Raw genomic sequence first — 23,836 nt, forward strand, 5'->3', positions numbered from 1 at the left:
GACAAGCCGTATAGGCTCCCGTAAGTTAACGGCTGTTTAGCACCACAGGCATACTTTTTTAGCGAGATTTAGTGCAAACACTGCCTTACGCATGGACCAATCGCTGTTGAATATGTTCTACGACTGTCGTGCCCTGGCACTATTCTTCTTTTTGATGGAGATTACTGCCCATTAAACTCAGATGAACGGGCTCCCATTGCATTTGTTTACAGACAGTTAATTGCGGCTGTCGTGAAACAGTGGCCCACGTTGTAGTATACGGAAAGTCATCTGTTGTGTCCCATGGGCGCTATAACGTAAAATGGTTCCAAACTGTTTTGATTCCAATTTCTGCAATCAGCCTCCACGATTGGTCAAAACATTATCGGGCCACTCCCAACTTCGCATGTCTGTCACGCGACGTCACGAAAACCGCGACAGCTCCCCATCTGATATAACGTGTACACACTGATTATGCATGATTAAACCGCACAAAAGACAAATAATTATTCCTGATTCGACGTCTTTTCACCATTAGCTATCTGATATTGGTCCAATGTTTTCTGGCTACGCCCACTTAGCTGTCTGTCACGCCACCTCACAAAACCGCGAAAACTCACCACGTCAAAGCGACGTGTACGCGAAAAAGAATGCATTAATATGCCGAACAAAACTGAAAAATTTTCTGAATAGCCGCAAACTGCCCTGTTCCGAAATGAATAGAAGATGGCTCGGCCCCATCGAAACCCTCTCCACTAGAGCGTGCTCCTCGCCTCTTGTCAGCCAATTAGATAAGAAAAACTGCTGAGTGTCGACAATGTTATTGGTTTTGAAAGCGAACAAAGGTGACGTCCTATGAACGAGGAGAGTGTTTAATTGGGTTGTTCAGACAACGCTGCGGGTCACCGCCCGATCCTTGCGTCGGTGGTTACGTGAATTTGACGTCAGGAGTTGGGAATCAAAACAGTTTAGGAATCATTTTACGTTATAGCGCCCCATGTTAGAGACACTGGACTACCGGTCACTGTCAGGGTAAAAACATTAGGACAGTGGTCACAACGAACGGATGCTGCAGCTGCAGAGCATCTGTTCGCTTGCTGCGGTTGTGGGCTTGTGAGACAGACGGTAACAGTTGCATGTACCGCCTCAGAAGTTTGTGCACCGATTTCTGCTTCGATACTCCCTTCCTGTCTCTTTAAATCACTTTGCCCTTTCCTCCATGCAGGCTAGGTTAGCAAACCTGATATTTTTCTGGTTAACATCCTTTTCCTTCCTCTGTTTCCTATCTATCTATCTATCTATCTATCTATCTATCTATCTATCTATCTATCTATCTATCTATCTATCTATCTATCTATCTATCTATCTATCTATCTATCTATCTATCTATCTATCTATCTATCTATCTATCTATCTATCTATCTATCTATCTATCTATCTATCTATCTATCTATCTATCTATCTATCTATCTATCTATCTATCTATCTATCTATCTATCTATCTATCTATCTATCTATCTATCTATCTATCTATCTATCTATCTATCTATCTATCTATCTATCTATCTATCTATCTATCTATCTATCTATCTATCTATCTATCTATCTATCTATCTATCTATCTATCTATCTATCTATCTATCTATCTATCTATCTATCTATCTATCTATCTATCTATCTATCTATCTATCTATCTATCTATCTATCTATCTATCTATCTATTCCACATTCGAAAACACGATGCCAACGAAACAAGAAACTCGGTAGAACGGGCACTAAATGTCCAAACACGCACACACACACACAGTTGACATCGAGAACCCTATATTTCACTTTCAGCGCAGCTTGACAAGGCGCCACGCTTTCACAAAGCGCGCTGCCATCAGAGCGAAAGCTCGGACCGGCTTCCCTCCGGGTCTTCTTTGTGTGCTCGTGCAGAACGATGCGAGTGCTCGGTCAATCTGGGTCAAGTCACGGCTGTATAGGGACGGCTGTCCGAATCATGGCTTCTATTACAGAGAGATTCCATTGCTTCAGGACAGCCTAGTTCGGTCAACAACAAACGAATAAAAAAACAAAACAAAAAAGAATCGCGAGCATGGCCCAGCCAGTGGCATTGCTCTGACGTTTTACGAATCGCAATCACAAGAGTGCTTCCTGTGTCGACGACAGCGCACGACAGCGGAGGTAAAAGGTTCTGGCAGCGGTAAGGCAAGTTCCGCGCATTGCGTCTTCGAATACCTATTACACTTTCCCCTTGTTTTTCGGCCCTATAGCAGATGTGGAGTAGTTCCGAGTGTTTTCACAACGCAACGGAATGGGATAGAGGCAATCGCTCGGAGGGAAATCGCATTTTTCGTCCAAGAAGATTGAACGCTGGTCGAAAGAGAAAATGATCGAAGCGAAATCCCAACATCGGGAACAGGAACGATACAGGAAATGAAATTTAAAAATAAGTGAGAACAACAACACCGTGGAAGAATTCTAATCTCAGAAGGACGTAGTGAAGTTTTTGTGAATAAACATTGCGTAGTAGATGGTGTTGAATTTTAAGCTCCATGGCTGATTGCAATGAATTCCGCAAGCTACCTTAATTATTCTTGCGTCTTTAATCGCTATATTACTGTCTTAAGTAGACGTCGCAATTGAACACACGCATTCGCGGGATATTTCTTGTACATTAGCCGAATTAGTAGTAATATAGTAAACGCGTCTATTTTAGTGAAATGTGTGGCATCGGGACCTGTGAAAATACAGGGTACAGGCAACGCGACGTTCGCCATCTTACAGCACACAGGAGAGGAGCGTGTGACTTAATTGTACAGTTAGTAGTTCCCTAGCAATATCCGTTATGAGAACCTCAAATGCTGTTTGCCATTGGTATACGGCTCTATCGCTAATGACATGTGCGCCCTCACGATTGGCTTGAGTCTGCTGTTACGAACAGTTATAACGCAAAAACTTTTTGTGAATATGGGCCCGAATTCGGTGCCGAGTTTCACGTTTGCTCGGGTGTGTGGGTGCGTCAGCGGACAATGCCAGCTCGTGAAGAGCCGCATTCGGGCGATTTTAGACAAGCAACCTCAACGGGCGCGTGGACGAGAAGACAAATTGTGGGTGCAACTTTGCAAGAACCAGTCAGACCTCGTGTTCACAATGAGGAAAACTCTAAAAGAGTGCGTGGTAAGATGCTAGAGCGCGTAATTAATTACCGAATTTACGATGAACATTGGTGGAACGGTCGAGTTGCCGCGCCAACCGGCGAAGAGGTTTCTAAAAGTTTCGAACTAACTTATTCAAACTTTTGCACATCTCCGCGATGACTCAGAATCGACTAAATGTTTGCATGTGTCCTATATGGGTTTTGCTTTCAGTTAACGCAGTTCTTTGTGTAGGCCTATAGTTAAAGCTTGCGTGAATCCTGTATACGTATTTTAAAAATATTTCTCTTGCGAGCCGTTGCGGTCTCAGATGCTGACCCCGCCAACGGCAACTTGGCAATGATGAATAATCGTCGCAGTAGGGCATTCTCCAGTAGGCATGAATGGCCGATCGGCCCATTGTCTTGACGGCAACGAATACGGGGGAGTCTGTCGAGCTTGTATAACGAAAACGTGCCTAGATAGCTAATTCACTTAGCAGTGCCCACTGAATTGGGGCCTATGTAGACTCGGCGCTCGAAAGACACGTGCATCGGATTCGAGGCTATTGCAACGCGAGCACCTTCTGAGATTACGTCGACGCGGCCCCGTACTTGTCCGCAACCATGACCGCGCGACAAGTTAATCTTCCTATACGCGGCTCTCTCGGGAACATCGGGCGTCTCATAAACCTCGATATATAGGAGCAAGGAACCCGGAAGAACGGGTGACTCTATCTTCAGGGAAGGACGCATCCCCCACCTCCAACTCTTGGGCGTCGCGAGCCGGGGGGAGACAGAGAAGACGGGTCAGTCTGGCGGCGAGGGCCTAGATCGATAAGCGGCAGCGTCCACCGTCCTTCTTTCTGGGTCACAAGACGCTGAAAATGCAGTGGGCGGGGGAAAGATCGGGGCGCCAACCTCGGTACTGGGTAGTCGCCGCTCTGTGGCTAGTGTACAGCGCGAGGCTAACCGACTTCCCCTCTCCCTTTAGCCGCCATTCCCCTCACCCCTCCTTTCATTCTGCGGTGTTGAAGGGCCACCTTTGTTGCTGACGAATGCCAGCAGCCAGATTCTGCGTCTAATGATTGCCACTCCAGCGGTTTCCTCTGCTTCTTAATCTCTTTCTCATCGTGTTTGTTTACTTTCTTCTCTTGGCTGTCGCGCCTCCTATATATGTAAGGACGCGAGCGCGATAATGTGCGTCCGGCAATTTAGCACCGTACACGCCCCATCGTCATTGGCCGGGTCCTTTTGTTCGCGCCACTCCATAATCATCACCCCTCTTGCGGAATCCCTTCCTTGTTTTAGCTTGATTTTTTTTTCTCTTACACAAAGAGTGTTGAAGGTTCACTTCCTCGCTATATTGATATTGTGCAGAATTGGTTGCCGCATAGCGGAGAGCTCCTCGATCAGTCGTTCTTGATCATGAGCACTGCGCCCTCTTTTTTATTTATTTTTACCTCGGCGCCTAGTCAGTCTTAACGACGAGCTTTGATGTCACGGTTGGAAACGTGGCCCAGAAATGACGGTGTTTGAGGAAAGCTGCAATGCTCTTTGAAGCCGCGACATTGATCGACGAAGCGCGATGAGTGAAAGCGGCGATCGCTCACGGCGCATGCTTTGTATTTACCGCAAGAGTCAGCGAGACAGTTTTAATAAACCAGCAACGATGCCACAGGAGGGAAGCAAAAGAAAAATGAGGAAAAAAAGTGAGGTTCCCTTTACCCCAATACATTGTTTTTTTTCATTATTATTAAGTTCTTTTTATTTTTTTTGTAAACAAGGCTAGCTACTGTATTACGCATTAATTTATTGTCATAATACAACCAGGTTCTTGGCCTATCCCCCAAAGTGGCTTTGCGCCATTGTTGACGGAATCATCACCATAATTTTCTTCGTTTTCATCCTCAGCAGTTACCTTTTTAACTGAAGGTAAACTATTGCACACGACAGTCATAATCCAGCACCGAGGAGGAAAAAAATAAACAAAGATATCACCAGGACGATGTGTAAGTTGAAGGTTGTGTATAACAGCGCGATTTTCTTTGCTCTTGAGCTCTTGAACTTTCCTCCAAGAGCTGAAGTGAGCTAGAGACCATTGCGACGCTGGTATATTCATATCGCTAGTTAGCACATTAGCGCTACACGTTTTGATAGATGAAGCATGATTTACCAGATGTGTGCTTGTGTGAATGAAGTAAATTGGCCAATGAAGTAAAACTCTGCCAACAACCGCGCTCGTCGCTCGCTCGCACCGTCTCTTATCTCCACACGGCTCTGACCTTTATGCGCCGTGCATTCGCCGCTCAGTTTCCGTTGAAGCGATAGACCGCACGTACCTTCGCCGCTGCGGCGTATCCGCTTGCTGCCAGAGTTTTTACGGTCGTTGTCTGCAGTCATTCAGTGTGATCTATTCATGTTTGTTTGTGCGCGCTCACACCACGCTTGTTCATTCAGTTAGTAATAGTCGGGCCACATTTTCCAACGCACGCTACACATGCAATGCTGCCCGGATCGGCAGTGCAGCGCTACAGGTGTGTCCCTTCGCACGCGCTGCCCACGGGAAGCTCTTCTCATCAACACCACCGTTTCACACGCGCCTTCTCGTGGTCATATAGTCTCTCTTCATGTCGGTCTACTTACGCCGCAGCACACCTGCTTACTTAATCAGCTCATGTTTACTACAATTCATATTGCTACCAAAGCCGCTCACCTAATTTCGTATGACATTGCTGTGTTGCTATCGCATTCATTGATTCGCCCTTAGGGCGAAACTGTGACATTTTTTCACTATAAGAACACAGGACGATCGCAGAAGACTGAAAAAGAGGAAGTGACGTAGGCGACCGTTCACGTTCTCCTTCCTCCATTTCTTTTCCTTTAGCCGCGTTTGAGGAGATGTTAGTGCCGGTAGCAGGCGCTGGCTACTCCTGTTCTCTCGCAAGTTTTAGCATACATGCAAGAGCGATGCAAATGCTAAAAGCAAAATGAAAAGCAATCAACATGGTGTTTTGTGCGCGTTGGAATAGCGAAACAATGGCGATCGAGCAGCGCAAGAGTGGCACTAGCCACAAGAACCACGAAAATAAGAGGTAGGCACCGCGCTGTTATTTGAAAAAAAGATTTATTTGAACAAGATATGCACCAGCCAATCAACAGATCAGCATTATTTATTTCCGCTCTCGGTCGTATTCAGGTATGTTTGAAGCGTTCCTTGACAGATAACCAAAGTATCTCAAGGCTGTTCATGGACAATCGCAAATCGTTTACACCTTCCTTTCAGGTTTTTTTTCACCATTACGAGTCTTTGATTCGAAATCATCATTTTCCATCATAATCGCGTGTTTTGTGTTTATAGTTGCTCGTTCCCTATGTTCTTATATAGTTCGTATTTTTCATTTTAAATGCTATTGCTTGTGTGAACTTTGTCATGATACCCACGCCACTCCCACTCGTTCCTACAGTGCCCACTCGCTCCCGCTCTTTGGGCAAAAATATAAAAGATAAAATAAACAAAATGGCAAAACTTACAAACACCGTCGCATTCACGATCAAACCGACATCAAGGAGCGACCGCGGGCCAAATAGAACAAGAACACGGTCGTTCGATGCCCCGTGTATGGTCGCCCACGATGGCTGCTTCGTAGGCGGGCCGCTGAGAAATGGGCCCTTGCTCTGTGAATTGCGTCTTCCGTATACGATCGTTATTGTTGGTCGTTACGAAAAGTGCCTCTGGCGCCACGCAGGGCGTCCTGGCAAGGGCGTGTTGCGCGGTACATAAGTTTTGTGTGGAAATGGAAGAACGGAGAACTCAGCGTTGCATCGCGGCGGAAGCAAATCTTTCGCTTTTCCACCTTGTGTGAAGAGAGAGGGAGTAAGAGAGAGAGAGAGAGACAGAAAAATATGTTGGATCTGTTTAAGTACCTCCCGTCCGTAATCGCTTTTTGAACGTCCGGATGTCCTGCGCCAGGAAGATTAAGATGAATGGAAGTTTAAATGTCTTCCCGTTCTCTGGACGTAAGAGGAAAGTGTTGGGAAAGGTTTCAAGGAAAGAATTTCGCGTTGAGAGAGCACGACAGAGAAGGCGTTTCTGAAGCGAAGGGGATTGATAATGTGAAATGTTCAAGCAGTGGAATCTGTGTCGTTTCACTTTTAACTGCTACACGTGGCGGCTCAGAAAACGGTAAGACCACAATAAGAAGCGAAAAAAAAATAATACACAAAGTAAACGCAGCAAAGGATTGATTGAGCTTAATGCAATGGCTTTGTGGCCTACACTAGTGATTTGAGTGCAGGATTGTGCTGAATTGCCAGATGCTGCGTAAATTCCGATTAGTGTATCTGACATGGGAATGAATGAATTATTAGAATGTAGTGAAATCTATGGGGTATAATTTGTTAAATTATGAATCGCATCACGAGCTGACATTATTGCATTACCTGCAATAAATCAAATTCGAAAAGGTGCGTAAACGAGTTCACACACACACACACACACACACACACACACACACACACACACACACACACACACACACACACACGCACACGCACACGCACGCGCACACGCACACGCGCACGCAAACGCACACGCACACAGCACACGCACACGCACACACACACATGCACGCACGTGCGGCAATGAAAGGTCACCTGTAGTGCCAGCTTCATTTCAATCTTTGTACCCGACAGAAAGCGAATCGAAGCGTATTCTTTTTACCGAGGTGAAGCTCTAATCTGAATTGCATACAGATAAGTTAGGACGGTCAAATTCAAGCAAACTAAATGTTACCACTGCTTTTCTTTTGTTATTTCAGAACGTGAAGCAACACTTTTCTACGAACAATTCTTGCGTCCGTAGAATTCCCACATTGCTCGAAAAGAAAAAGAAGCCTATCAGGAAACCATTTTCCATTGTGCTATGTTCAGAGGTGGCGCTCAAAAGTCGTGGCGCGTTTATTGTCGAGCACTTCGCTTCCGCAAAGCGGCATCAAAAGAACGCTATCCATCTGGCATTCCTCGACTTTCACAGCCTATATCACGCCAGCCTTGCTTCCAAATCCCGTATCGCCTTTCTCGTTTCTCCCTACACACCGTGGTACTCGTCTATTATACTTCTTTATTTTGTCGTTCCCTCGCCTCGGTGTTTCGTTGCATGCATCGCTCGTCGATCGAGAGCCACAGCCGGCGTCGAAAGAACCGCGCGAGAACGTTTGTCCTCGGCGCATTCCCAAGCGATGCACAAGCGCGTTCTCACATCGACACCCAGCCTTCCGAAAGAAGTTTGACACTGACGCCCGTGATGCGTTGTGCGCTCCTCTGTTATTGGATCTCTCATTGTTTTCTCCGTGACGAGCGCCACAGCCGAATCACGTGGGACGCGGCATCTGTTCCATTGGAAATCATCTGCTGCGGAGAACTTTAGGCATCGCGTATACCTTCGGCTGGCTATCAGTTTTGCATCGAAGAACACATGACGCGAAGAATAAGAGAGACAGAGAGACGGACAGAAAGGGATAAAGACAGGCAGGTTAAGTAGCACGGAAAATCCGGTTTGCTACCCTACACTTGATCACGGGGGAACGGTTGCGTAATTTTGACGTCGGGAGATTGGAATAAAAACAGATAGGAATAGTTTTACGCTATAGGGCCCCAGGTTACGTGCAGAGCAATGAACGCCAATTCTGGCTAAAGGCGTTTGTGCCTGTCTGTTGTCCTTAAAAAAAAAAAAAAGTAAGAATGCTGTCTTCGCTCTCTGCAAGATGGTTTGCTCTGAAAATGATCTGCGGTTAAAGAGAGCTAGCGCAGATAATAATAATAATAATAATAATAATAATAATAATAATAATAATAATAATAATAATAATAATAATAATAATAATAATAATAATAATAATAATAATAATAATAATAATAATAACACACAGGAAGATAATAATGCACCAAAATTAAACGCGCATCGCGACGCCGGCTCTTTTCCGATATTTTCACGTGACACAAACCTACTCAGCCATGCAGCAGTAAGGTAAGCAAAAGAACAAAAGACGGACATGGACTGAGCAAATCTGCCTGGGAAATTTTTGACTGCGAAATCTAAGGTCCAGAATTTCCCGAAAAAGCAAACAAACGGAAATGACGATTCACTCAATCTAAGTGCTGCGACCAGATTAGCTGTTAGTGCTTCCCCTTGCGTAAAGGATGGCTCTGGCAATAACGTGCTAACTTGCGCTGGTTGGCACATATCTGAAGAAAACGAGTAACAGCGCTGAACAACGGGACGTGACAGACAGACAGCGCTTCGTCTGTCTCAGTCACGTCCCGCTGTTCAGCGCTGTTACTCGTTTTCTACATGACTCTGGCGTTTATTCGTGCCTCCACAACTCATAAGCGAGTGTATAAGAACAGTAAACCATTGTGCTCATTGGGATGAAGATGATTTAAAACTAATGAGAAGATGATTTATATTAACCACTATGTGACGTTGCTTACGCTACTGTGAGTAACACTGTGATCGAAACGTTAGGTACTGCTTGAAACTTTGTGTTAGCATTGTTAGCTACTTATATTCATAGTGGCGCTTCTTGGGCGAGTTTCAAATGCTGGAGGCGCGCTTTGAAGACGAGGACAGAGTAAGGCACATAGACAGCGCTCCCGTACGTTTATCTGCGAGCCTTACTCGGTCCTCCTATTGAAAGCTCACCCCAGCGCTTTCTTTATTTATCACTTATCTCAAAGCACGCCAAAAGTTGATGAGAAGCAAACGACAACCTAAGGTACTCTTAAATGAATGAACCGTAAGCAAACAGAACACTGATAATCTCAATTTTCTAAAACTTAAGCTGGACCAAAAGGGATAAGCCATGAAGTATGAAGATATATGTGCAGACCCATATAACATTTGCCCGTTGCCGACATCGTCCACCATAAGTTCGCAATAAAATGGGAAATGCTACGTATCGTTACGACGTGGTGTGATCGTTGCAGCCAAGTGCGTCCGTAAGTGATATGCAAACATTCTAGCATTTACATACAATTTTATACGCACGAGCATATATACAAACATTTAGCGGCGCAAGTGTGGCGCACACGTGTTCGAGCAGCACGCGCTGCCACGTAACATTTTAGTCCACGGTTTCTCCCACTGTTTGTACTTATTACTACGTCGTGCTCATCACCAATTTTAACCAAACTAGAACAAAGCTGTGCGCAGGCTGAAATGCACCTCAAGAGCCAGGCTGGTTCACTTGCGTTAAACGTAGTCGTGATTCGGCACGAGCTAGCCGTTGGCATTAACTTACTGTATCTTACCTACTTTTCGTACCGCCGCTCTTTTGAACACAAAACACACAACACAGAACAGGACACAGGCAAGAGCGCGAAGTATGTACTATCAACGAGTCCCAGTTGCAACACTTGTAGCTTACCAAGGCAACAATAAAAGCCAGCTGGTGCGGGAATTTTACACTAAACATATTAACACCCTGATGGGTCTATAAAGGGTGCTTTTTTATTCCCATGGCTAACACCCTCACGTTTAAGGGGTAATATTGAATTGTAGATAAGGATAATTGAAGTTTTCTTTTTTGGGGGACTTTTTGTGGCAAGTGAATATGACGATAGCTGCAACAGACGACTCGATAGTTGCATGAAATACATTTTAATAGCTATCACTGTCAAACTTTTGTGTCAGATATTTTGATGCGCAACACCAGATGGTCAAAATTAATGCACAGTTCTCAGATACGACTTGTCTCGTCGCAGCTTAGTTTCAGCTCGCTGTCATGTACGATAAAATTTTTTATAGCCTTAAGTGTAAGGGTGTTTGACATGGGACAAACCAGCGCACTTACGGCTGTGAAAAAGTTTAGCGTTAAGCAACGTAGGGGCCGGTGGGGACGCGCGTGGACACCAATTATTAGTGAGAGAAGCGGTCGCTTCGATCACCGGTCTTGCGACATGGAACTAACTGGACCCGGGCAAGCCGAAATGAACCAGTGACCTCAGAGACGTGGTAAATCCCCTGTCACAGGGATAAGGCATCGTGGCGCTCTTCCGGATTACGACGCATTTGTCACTGGGATAATGTCGGCTATTTGTATCCATCTGAAACGCAAGGCTCCTGCGGATAGGATTCCCAAGGATCCCTTGAGCCTGGCGGATAAAAATGCGCTAGAGAAAGGTGAGGGACTGGAGCGCTCAGCGACACCTTCCGCTGACCTGCTACAGATTTACCCTGCGTCGTTTAGGAAGGAAGCGTTGCAGCGGAAACTGAAGAGGACAGACGACTGAAGACACCTTTCAATGGCCACCGAACTAAACGTTGAGCTGTATAGACGTTAGAGCTTTCAATCCAGCTTCTCTTTACCATGTTGCGCATTTTGATAAATCAACGTAGATCACAGCCTCAGGGCAAAATAGAGCACCCTACCCTTCCTTTCCGATCTCAAATATCTTTTGAACTAACGAACGCGCTGCTACCACGTTTTCTTTAGGATGTTATATAACAGCAGCGCATGCATCGTAAACGACGAGAACATGAGTAATGCCACCCAGCAGCGCGTAAACGCAACTGAATAGGGGAAGTAAGGGAGTAGATGTCATTGATTCACATAGCGCGACGTTTTTCCTGATTTGTTGGCCAAAATAATGATCTTGCATACATCGAGCTCTCATTCACTGCACCAGATCGCACGCGCAGCAAACGACACATTCATATGATTTATCGTATGTGCAAGCGGGCGCATTACCTGGTGCAACGCTCTCTTTCACGATATGCTCCCAACATCCGGGAGCATATCAAGGTAGCCGCCATCCCCAGAAGCATGCACCCGGAACATCATACCGGTCGTCGCAAAGCTCGCGCAAAGACTCTTCAAACAAGATACGGTAACCTCCCCAACATACTATACACAGATGCCGCGCAGTACCCCCGAAAAGCAGCCATGGCAGTCAGTGTTGTCGACCATAACCTTCAAGAGGTGGTCTCGATGACGGTCCGCACTGCCAACACACTCGAAGCGGAGGAGACAGCCATCGCCTTAGCCATCGCCTCTAGTCAAACCAAAGAACACGCTACAATTATTACCGACTCTCAAGCAGCTTGTCGTAGCTATGCCAGAGGCAGAATATGTTCCATCGCCGCCCGACTCCTCAAACAAGCCTCTCAATTACCCGACGTTGAAATAGTATGGACTCCAGGACACGAGTCCCTCCGTGGAAATCAGCGTGCGCACGCTGTAGCCCGAGCTCATGCCACCCGGGCGCCACAAGAGAGGGATACGGCCGCATCTATGGAGCCTGTAGCTTTAAAATACCACGCCATATTAGAACACCACAGATTGAACAGACGACAATACCCACCCCGCACAAGACCCTCTCACGCGAAGACGCAGTAGCATGGCGACAATTACAAACCGACACATACCCCCATTTAATAGGATTACACGCAATACACCCTGCACTGCACTCGTACAAATGCCCCCTTTGTAACGACTACGCTTCCCTATATCACACCACATGGGCATGCCCCAATATACAGGTAGCCCCGCATATACCCAACCCCCCACCGGAGCAGTGGGAGGCCGTGCTGACTAGCTCGGACCCTCGTGACCAGCAACAACTGGTGCGGCGGGCCCGGGAGACAGCAAGAGCCGCAGGAGCCCTGGACTGAGGGCACTTCCCAACACAAGCAGGAAGACGCCTGCTTGTTTCTTTTTCTCTTAATAAATGTTTTTCCTCCTCCTCTTTCATGATTGCGCACACCATGTTGGATCCGCTTGTCCGCACCACCGCCAATGGTGGCGACTTCTAACGTCAAGGGCAGAAGATGTTCAAGCCATAAGCAAGTTTCACCGCGCCGCATATTGCGATAGATAACATGACCACCTGACAGCTTTTTTTAAGTCCACCCGCTAGTGGAATTTGCAGTGTCTGCGACTGTTTATGCTGCGTTCAGCCGATTAAGGGTTCTTAATGCGGCACTTCGCAAATGCACTGTTAGCTTTCTATTCAACGATTCTTTCATCATTTTCTTCATTGTGTCGTGGTCCTTCGCGCTGGCCCTAATGTACACTATGAATTAGCGTTGACGTTGAATGCAACAGCGGGCCCATGAAAAACATATGAATACCATTATCTTCAACACATGCATCTGTGATCTTAATTATGTTTCCCAATTTTTTTAGGATTCGGACGCTGAGAAAATGAAAACGGCATTACGCAATATGGCCATGGCTTGGAAAACAAACAGCGTTAAAAACGGGACTAAGCACCAAGACAGCTCACTGTTTCGTGCCTTCTTGTTTAGTTCTGTTTGTAGCGCTGTTTGTTGTACGAGTCACGTACCAACTAGCTCACCAACGTGTGTAATTGAAAGAAATGACACCTCAGTATTACGATCGACACCTTTCTGTGACAAGGCAGATGTGCCAATATAAAGAAAACAGATTAACCTATGCAACCAGGAGGTGACAGTACGGTACATTAATGGAAGGGGCACGTTATAGTATCCCTAAGGGCACCGTTTTGTAATTAGTGATCCGAGAAAATGCTTTCGACAGGACGAAATAAATAGGACGCAAAATGTACTGTCGAGGCCATGGGAATGACTTTACTCGCGTGAGAAACCAAGCGCCACGCTGCCTTCGCTCGAAGTTCGTGCCCGACTCTGTGAGCAGTTTGCCTTTTGCTTGCGAACACGCACGAGACCGGCAAATTGCAGCAGGTAAAACCTGAGCGCGCATCTTGGTGCTCAGTCATGCAGCAGCTGCGGGTGACACGCCAAGCGGCGCCTGCTAAGTGCCGGTGCCCGCACGCACACTCGGCCACGTTCGGGAATTCGTCCTTGACGCCGGTGCGCGGGTGCAACTCGCGGCGATCGATGCTGGCATCGGATCGATGTGGCGCCGGTGGCGAGGAGGAAAAGAAAATGAGAAAGGATATCTTTGGGGAAGCGAGCGGCTACAGGCCGCCTTTTACGACGGCGTATATATATTAGTCGCGCCATTCGTTCCACATAACGAAGAGCGAAGAGTGCACCTCCAGCTTGCGTAGACGCCTTTCTCGTTTCTACCGCGGTCCCAAATTTCACCCTCCCCCCCCCCCCCCCTCCCCCCAAGCGCCACTCTTCTTCCTGTTTTCGGGGTCACAGGGCCGTGCGCTCGGGAACGTGTGGCACCATGGATCGCAAAGTAGTGTCTAGACACTACACGTGCAGCGAGACATTTCGGCGACTTTTTGACGCTCGCGGTCTTTTATGATGCATATAAGCGTTTCTGATTTCCGTGTTGCTGCTTAATGTCAACCGTTACAGACTGCCCCCGGTCATTATTGCCATGACCCTCAGTAGTAGTAAGTGATTCGTGGGGAAAGGGAAAGGTTGGCGCTATCTTCTGCAGCCCTTGAGGGAGCACGGCTTAGCGCCATCATGACCCTCAAGAGCTACACGATCACACGATTAAAGCAAGCCGTTAGTGAAGCTGGAAAACTGTTTGTCTACTCTGTCTCATCTTTAGTATATAATCACATCTTTAGTGTCTCATCATATAGTATGCAATCCCATTCGATCCCGTCCTTACATATCCTATCCATCCCATCGCTTCTTATCCTATCCTATCCTATCCCGTGTGAAAAGCTGAAAGAAGCCAACAGGTCACCGAGAGCAACCGGTGCCGAGGTTAACGTTGTGTTTGCTATGAAACCGGAAAGTAAACATGTTTATGTATTCTAGAGAGAGAGCGCAAGAATGCAGAAAAACGCGCTGCCTGTGATGACGAAGTCATGGGCCATGAATAACCAGCGATATACGGCGGTGGCTCTTACTCTCCTCTGTACCTTCGTATTTACGAGCGCGCTCGTGTGTGAGGGAGAGACCGCGAAGGATACAACTTATTTACAGCAAAAGTATAGTGAGGTCGGCCGGAGCTGGCGTGGTGTAAGCTCTGCACTGAGAGAGGAAGGATGCGTGCGTAAAAGCATATGATATAGCGACTCTCCGCAGAGCCGTCTGTTTACTTCCCTGCCATGCATAAATTATAACACGGCCGTCGTTTCTTGCCTATAGGTTGCACAGTCTGACCGTGGACACGGTACCTCAACCCCTGTGCATAACGACAGATTGCGGAATACGAGCCAGCGTCGGCCGCCGCTCTGGTGAGGACGCAGGCCAATCGTAAAATAGGTGTTCTAGCGTTTTGGGCGTTCCGCAGTGCACACAAGCTCCCAGCCCCGAAACTACTGAGAAAAAAAAAACAGATCAAAATTGCAACGTTTCCATATTATTCTACGCACGTGTATACGTGACGTACGAACATTGCGTGTTATCTTGCCTTCTTTATTTCTCGTACCACTTCGCCTTTTTCTTTCCCGTACGAGCGATGTTCACTTTTGATGATATATAAGTAGCCTTGTGGACTGCTCAGCCGTGAGTGTAATGATTAGCTATTATACAATAGCTGTATTGCTTAGATGATTCCGTGCGATCGGAAATTCGTAACTGAAGCTCTTTAGCGGAGGCTGTTAAGAGTCGCTTATATTCAAATATTTTATCGGGGCTTGTCAGAGAAGAAGCAGTAGAGGACAGACTCTCACCCGTACACAACCTGAGGTTATCTCAAGCAAATTTGCTGCTTTAGTAGCTCTACTAAGGTGAAAGGCGGCCTTCTCAAAATTCTATCAAGTGTGGCCGGACCGCAGACCTTCACAACCTATGAAGGCGGTACTGTGCTGCGGGTACTCTGCCATAGAAGGCCTCGCTCACAATTGAAACAACGCTGGGCAAACGACTCCTCGAGAGAAACACAGAATACTCTCTTGGGCAAGATGGAATTTTTAAAACGCTCCATTAGTCACTTGCACAACGCATCACGCACGCATATACGGCGGCTCCTTTTTCGGCCACGCCTGGCAAATCGTTTCATCACGCCGCTGCTGCCTCATTGAGACCGCGCGGTGTTCCGCGTCAGCCGGGAGTGTCGATCGTCCCACGGCTGCCGGAATTGCCTTGGCACTCAACCGCCGAACTGCATCGTGGGCGAATAACAAGTGGCTTGCCGCCTTTTTTGGGGCGCTGCGACAACTCTCTTCTCCGTCTTCGTTTCGCCGTCCTCCCCTTCCTCATTAAACACTTAATTGAGCCGGGAACGACGATGGAAAGAGTGCGCAGTTGTCGTCGTAGCTAAGAGGTGCCCGAAGCTTATAGAGACGGCGAAGCCAGGCCCGTGTATAGGCGTGGTGTTTTGTTTGCGTCGAAGGGAAGCTAAATGGTATTTCGAACGAACGCGAATTGCCCTTTAACTGCACTCGTTAGGTTCGTGCGAACGAGGAAATAGATAAACACTCATTCACGCGCAGCCATGCATTGTGCATCGCACAATGCATTGTGCATGTACGCACAATGGGTCGATGCTAGTAGGTATGCCATCGCGAATAGGGGCAGCCATTTAGAAGTTTCCGCTGCGAACGCAGAACAATACGTGTTCGCCGATTTCCGGAAAGCTTATCGTCACCGGAGGCTCGGAAACTGGTCGATGAACCTCCCGCTTGCTTGGTTGATGTCTTAATTGCTGTTAGCGCGAATTTAGCGGTGAAGTCATCCAAATAAAATAAACAAATTGTACTTTCTTAAAATCTTGCATGCAGTTGACTGGCAATGGCTTCCATGTCCAAGAAGCCTAATGTAAAGAAATACGGGGCCGCTGTTTCTCCCAATGAGTACAAGCAGCTGGCTGAAAGCTTGGCAGCAAAAATAATTGTCTGATTCAAAATTTGAAATATGGTTATCTTCTTGATTTAAAACGTTTAAACAGGCGCCAGCGCTGCGAACGCATCATTCAGTCGATCACCTTTCGGAGAAACTTTTATCGTTTGCGTGAGGCAGCGACGACACACTGGATCGATGGACATCTTGCCAATGCATTCGAGGTATGTGCTACGTGAAAATAACGCTGCGGTGTCGGTAGGTGCGCCATTCTTTTCATCACCATTCACGCCCTCTGGATTAGCCAATCAACGTGCACTGCACGTGATGAATCCGAAAATAATTTCATTTCACCCAGCGGTTAGTCACCCCGAAGTCACCATATTGCATATTTAAGGCAATTGTGCTGAACGTTTCGTTAAGCCAATTCGCACACGATTTTCTATGCATGCACAGAGTAACTGTTTAACTTCGATAAAGCAGAAGACGTGGACTACTGTCACATATAGGTCACACCTTCTTTCGATATGCGTATCCCTGGCGGGCACTGCGAATACTCAGCCCTCTCGTTGCTCGTGCCGTAAGCTGCGCTCAACGTCAGCGCACAAGGTGCTTTCAGCTACCGCCAAACGTAGTATGTGGAGTGCAAAGAGGAAGCTTCTGTTTTCTTAAAAAAAAGAACAAAAAAATGAGATAAAATAAAGCTATGCAGTTCCACCGCACTGTGGGAACTAGATGTTAGGCAAAACATTTTGCAGGTATAGCTAGCTCTATATACCCAGCGTCGCTTGGTGTTCCGCAATGCGTTACCTCATCGGCCAGCGTGTTTTGCAAGGCGAGCAATGGTGTGTGTGACGACAGAAGCCCGACGACGCCGATGGCGCCGTCGTTAGTATGGCGGTGACTGAGATAGCATGACGGATGATGTTTTTTTTGTGTACTCTCGCGAGGAAATGTTACAACCGGTTCCGCTACCCGGGCCAATGCAGAAGGTGATATGTACAATGTCGCACAGCGTCTACGTAGTACTAGGTTCTTCCTATACAAGGATATAAATGGGCAATGTGTGCCGATCCCGAAGGCGGGGATGCATTGCAACGCAACAGAACAAAGCGTTAACTGCCACGAGCGAAGTTGGGAGAAACTGACAGGCTCTCGCTTTTGTAAGCACCTTGGTGATATATATGCAACGTGACACACGCGAAAGACAGTGGTAAGGTTGGCTTTTATTCGCACGTTTTATTCCTACGTTTGTGCCCTATGGAGACACCTGGCGTGCGCGGACCAGTGCTTTCCCGAGCACGTGCTATCGCTCGTGTTATGGATCATCACGCACGCGCCGGCCATCTCAAAGATATATAGTCGGCTTTCACACGAAAGATGTATGCGTGCGAGTGTGGCCTAATCCAATGAAGAAAAATGAAGCACGTGTATAATAGTTAGAACGTCGGGTTGTTGCGCTGGGAGACCTATAGGGTTAGGTGCCAGCGTCGGGAATATTTTTCTATTATTGTGAAGAAGCCCGAAACGATGCGATATAAGAACCTAGTTACCTACTGGGAAGTGACTGGAATGAGGCACCCCCCTAATGCTTCGCATTAAAAATTATTCTCTTATTTTGGCCAGAACCTCCCGCGGTAGAAAAGCACCTGTTCCGTCGCGTCTGAGGATTAGGGCTATTGGTAGAGGCATTAAGCCTGACATCAACTCGTTTAGAGGCATTATGAGCCACTCGCCTCTAGGCTTTGCTCCCTAATCCCTCGTTAATTCTTCACCGAGTCCTAATGAGTCTCGTTACACCCACAAACGCGGTTATCGTTTTTTTTTTTGTATGTTCCTTCAGTTAGGGTTGTCGTTGTTAAACCAGTTATGTGAGACTCAGGCTTGGCTACCGACGGGATGGTAGGCGGAATAACCCCGTTATCCCAAACGAGAACGGTTTTTAACTTTCGCAAGAGCTTCTCCAAGCATCGCAAGAGTCATTCGAACGTACTGCCGCAGTTTTTGTAGCGGCAAAGAATCCTGGTATACTTACGCAAGTACGCCACGCCGCGCCAAACCACAGATTCTGTCTCGTATTTAGCGTGAAAGCGAATGCACGAAATGTGCTTGCGTGAGTAGATTTTGTGTTGACCCATTACTACTGCGTGTAGTGCGTGTACTACAGTACACGTATAGTGTCCTGGACGCTGTGTTATTGTATACTATTGCATCGTCACCCGCCATATGCCTCTCCTTTTCCCTGTCCCTCGCTTTATCTGAGCGAGGAGTGGCATGGCTAGAGGCACGCACTCCCGACCGTCCTCTCTTCCTTCCTCTTCATTACGTCATCTGTGCTCGTGCTCTTCCTTGCCTTTGAGAGCAAGATACAGCCTAATGTCACCGACTTGTAGCGTGGTTTGGGCCGGGATAATGTCGCCATTCTATTCTAACGAACTCTATTCTTTTTCGCGCTTCGTCAGTGGCCCTGCCAGCGTTCCGCTACGGGACTGGCCGGCCATGAACTGTGGACGACAAGAAAGTAAGAGAATCGAGCGAAATGAGCCCTTACAGTATACTGGCTTCGCTGATATTATAGGCTCGGTTTGCATGTGACTGCTGTGTACTTAAATTAGGCGCCTGCAGGCGCAAGTCGTTAGCAAATGTGCTGCTTTCGTTCTCTGAATGTTGTAGACTTCCAAAAGAATCTTTCCGACAAATAAATCTTAGACAATAATCAGAAAAAGTGCCACACTACACTTCATATACGCTGCCTACAAAGAATCTACGGAATCGACAAAAAAAAAAAAAGAAAACGAGGGCGCCTTAGCGCTTGTTATGAGTTGTGAATGCAAAAGCATTAATGCACAATTGAACGCCGCTGAGCTAGCGGTCCTTCGAATTTTGCGCTGCGAGTAATGTACCATAGAGGTACGTGTTTCTCGAGCCAGCAAGCAGCAGCGGCCTGCGGTGCCAGCGCCGCATGCCACTGCACGTCCTGCGTGACGAGAGACCGAGGAAGCAGCAGCGGCCACCAAGGCCGGCAGGCGCGCGCAGCAGCTAAGCCCAGTGGGGGTGTGAGAGGGAGAAATACGGACCGCGCGCCGTCTTCCAAGAACGAGACGGCGAGAGCGAGAGGCGCGCTGATGACGTGGCGTTGCGGCGATGCCCTCTCCCCTCACGCAACACCTGGCGCGCAAAGGCGGCAGTAGGTGTTCCGCTTTGCCCGTTCTACTCCGTCGAGAGGCGCTCGTAACGTGGCGTCGCAGCCAATGGAAATTTGGGTGCCGTTTCGCTGCTCCGCACACCGGCTTTCTCGCTCAATGGGCAATTTGATGCTTTCGCATAAAAAAGTATGGAATTGCATGTGCAGTAGTGCTCTGCCTTTTCTCGTATCGTATTGATACGTCACCAGCAAAGGCTGTAGCAAAGTCTCGCTGTTTTCTTATGTTTTATGGCAATTAAACTTTCTTATGCGCTTACATATATGATGAACCAGCGGGATTTTGTTCTTAATATGCGCCTGATGAGTCGAAGGCTTAATCAAACCTACAGAGGGTTAAAAATCATTGAACTGGCTGCCGAACAATAGAACACATCGCCCTGCGCACAAACGACGACGCTGGTTTGATGCGGGCTCAAAAATACGCGAGGCATTAGAGAATGAAACCTAAGAGACATAATCGAGACACTAAACTGACACCTAAGGATGGTTTCAAGGTCGTCTGGAAACTTCGCGCAGACCCGGCCGCGATAAGACGCTTCGACGAAAAAAGCCAGCCCGACGAATACAAGTTCACCGGCACTTCATTTACATTCCATTACATTAAAGACCCCCATATATCGGGGCGGGGGTCCAGATTGTAACGTCGCTGGAGTCATTGCGCTCGTATCAAGATTACACAAGAAAATCCCGAAATAAGCATGCATAAGAGAGAAACGCGTGCGAATTAGCCATTTCGCGACGAGGCACTTGAGAGGAGGGTCTTAGGAGGCTGGCGTCACAAAGAGAGAAAACGAAAGGAAAGGCAGAGGAATAGCCCACGTTACGCCGCAAGAGTCCACATCAGCCTAATGGGGCACGCACCCACCACCAAGCACCCCTACGCCCACCAATTCCGTTCGCACTATAACCCCATATGGGCCTTAACGACAGCGCGTGATCTGAGTTCTCATTGCTTCACACGTCTCCTCGTCGTCTGCACTTGAAAGCCCTCTGCCGAAAAAGGAGAAACGCTAGCAATACATGGCATCGGGGAGGCGCCTTCGACTCCTTCTACAGTCTCAGGAAGGGTGGTTCTTACCGGAACGCTCCTGAAGGACCCCGTGAACGTCGCGGAAAGTATCGCTGCTTTCCGAAATGGCACAGTAAAAAGGGCATCATTAGCGCACCCTTCTCTTTTTCTCTCTCGATTTGCTTTCACCCCCCTTAATTTGAATCATCCTCTTCGTATGTGCGATGCAAGTATTTTTTTTTTTTTTGTTAAAGGAAGGAAGCAAACTCGACCTGCTGCTTATTCCCTCGTTTTGTGGTCCTTTATGATATTCGTGCGTCACTGCATGCTTTCTGAGTTATAGCGCCCCCCCCCCCCCTCCCTCCTCCCCCAGACATTTTAATTTTTTGTGACCATGCTGCAAGAAGTCCGCATAGGAAGGCTCAGAAGCTTCGGAAGGAAGGCCGTCCCAGCGATCGGAAGGCACCATGCAATCGCTTCGACCGAGGAACCAATTAGGAAACCCGGGTTAGCGCTGTAATTGCTTATTTGATTACGTCCGGATGACGCGAAGCAAATGTTAAATCATACAAAAAAATAGAAAGAAAGAAAAGAAACAGCGGCAGTTTCGCTGCACCTTCGAGATGGATGTCCCAGCCGCGTGCTTGGAGCATACCTTTTACCTTTTTGCTTTCTCTGAGTGCGCGTATGTGCGCGGGCTTAGAATAGCAGTGTAATTGGCGTGAATGGTGGGTCTAATTACCCTCATTACTGCTGGAATGCTTCGCAAGCATTTAGTTTCTCTCGATATTGCACCAAGCCGCACTTGACGGCGAGGTCTGTGGTTTGCTCGGCAGTCTATAAATATTGCCTAATCACGCGCCGAACTGGCGACGTGAGCAAGAAGCATGGAAGTTCATTCGCCCACTCCGTTACATCGAAATGCACAAATTCGCTTCTCAACTCGTTAAACAGCTCTAAAGCATCGTTGCATGTAATACTGACACGTGAACATTTTTTTCGGGTGACCACTTCTGACGGCCTAGCCGCTGTTAGCAAAGCTATCGCTCGGCGCAAGACACACCTTCATGTTCCGGAACTTTCTCGAATGTTGCCGACCTGCGACAGAACCTGGAGCCGAATCCACAAAGGTTTTTGTTCGTAAGAACTTTTTCTGATTGGTCACCGGCCTTTGTCAATAATACGCTCGTTTTCCCTATTGGACGCTTCTTGTTCTTACGAACTTTACTAGCGTAATAACGTTTTGTGAATGCGGGCCCTCGTCTGTAATCAGATAGCGTGCACGACGCGAATAGTGCTGTATATTCCCGAAGGTACGCGAGTACCAACGATTGCACGCGAACGTACGGTGAGTCATGTACAATTAGCCGACGCGTTTCACTCGTGAATCAGATTTCGATAATCAACCTGCTCACCGCTTTCGTTGCGCTTTGAGTGTCACCTGTCTTTGCGGGTACAGGTTCGCCCAATAAAGTGTTAAATTCGTTACTCACAGTTTTGCTACTGTCTGGTTCTGCGCCGGCACTACAACGTGACAATGCCGTCATAAACCCCGTGCTCGCTTTCGTCCTATTTACTCTGTAAGTTGAAGTGCACCACCAAAAACTGAGGTGCAAGCTACACGTTCTGGATATAAAAAACCAAATATTCGCATTAGGGAAGAAATCTGGGATTCGTTACCCACAAGGGAGCCGTGTGCAGCATAGCCACTACGTGCCTGGCCTGCGGATACATTCACTGCGAGACTCATGTGACAAACGCGGCTGCGCATTACGCTGCCTCCGCGATCAGCCCAGTTTTGATGCACTTCCTCCGGGATCGGCACGCTTTGCTCGGTTAAATACCGACCGAGCTGACCCGTCAAACCATGGAAAGGACAGGAAAGAAAGCTTCGCTTTAATAGAGGAACTATGCGCTTGTAGGCATTTATTTGTTGCAGCAAGGGCACTTAGGTACCATTTGTTGTTTCATTCGTAATTCGTAGGGGACAGAGCCTGTCACCTGAACAGCTGAAGGGGTAGTACAGATAGCTATATAGGCCGATTCGTTCTAGTATATGTGCTGTTTTTAGTTGAGCTATTCAGCATGACCGGGAGGCTTCGCAAAGGAAGCTTTGCTTGAAACACTCGTTCACGGAGATTTGGGTGCGCGCTAAAGAGCCACAGGTGGTCAAAGTGCTTTTTTCATAATCCAAGTGTTGCTTGTGACCTGAAACCAAGTTATATGTTATTACGTTGTATATGTTATTAGTATATGTTTTGTATATTAGTATATGTTATTAGTATATGTTAGTATTAGTATATGTTATTAGTATAGTACGAGTATATGTTATTACGCTGGGCTATTCAGCATCACCGGGAGGGTTCGCAAAGGAAGCTTTGCTTGAAACACTCGTTCACTGAGATTTGGGTGTGCGCTAAAGAGCCACAGGTGGTCAAAGTGTTTTTCTCATAATCCAAGTGTTGCTTGTGACCTGAAACCAAGTTATATGTTATTACGTTGTATATGTTATTAGTATAGGTTAGGATTAGTATATGTTATTAGTATAGTACAAGTATATGTTATTACGTTGGGCTATTCAGCATGACCGGGAGGGTTCGCAAAGGAAGCTTTGCTTGAAACACTCGTTCACTGAGATTTGGGTGCGCGCTAAAGAGCCACACGTGGTCAAAGTGTTTTTCTCGTAATCCAAGTACTGCTTGTGACCTGAAACCAAGTTATATGTATGTAGTTAGGTGACCGCAGAGTTACCTGAGCCTGGTGAGCGCTGCATGAAAAATGGAAGTGTTGCCCAAAAGGTGCGCA

General features: G+C 47.2%; 1 protein-coding gene across 1 annotated transcript in view; it reads right to left on the minus strand.

Moving 5' to 3' along the window:
• Positions 1-23,836, minus strand: part of LOC119450086 (uncharacterized) — an 81,285-nt gene that overhangs the window by 23,688 nt on the left and 33,761 nt on the right. The gene's annotated exons all lie outside the window — the stretch shown is intronic.

Source organism: Dermacentor silvarum, chromosome 4 (assembly GCF_013339745.2).
Source record: "Dermacentor silvarum isolate Dsil-2018 chromosome 4, BIME_Dsil_1.4, whole genome shotgun sequence".
Taxonomy (NCBI): Eukaryota; Metazoa; Arthropoda; class Arachnida; order Ixodida; family Ixodidae; genus Dermacentor; species Dermacentor silvarum.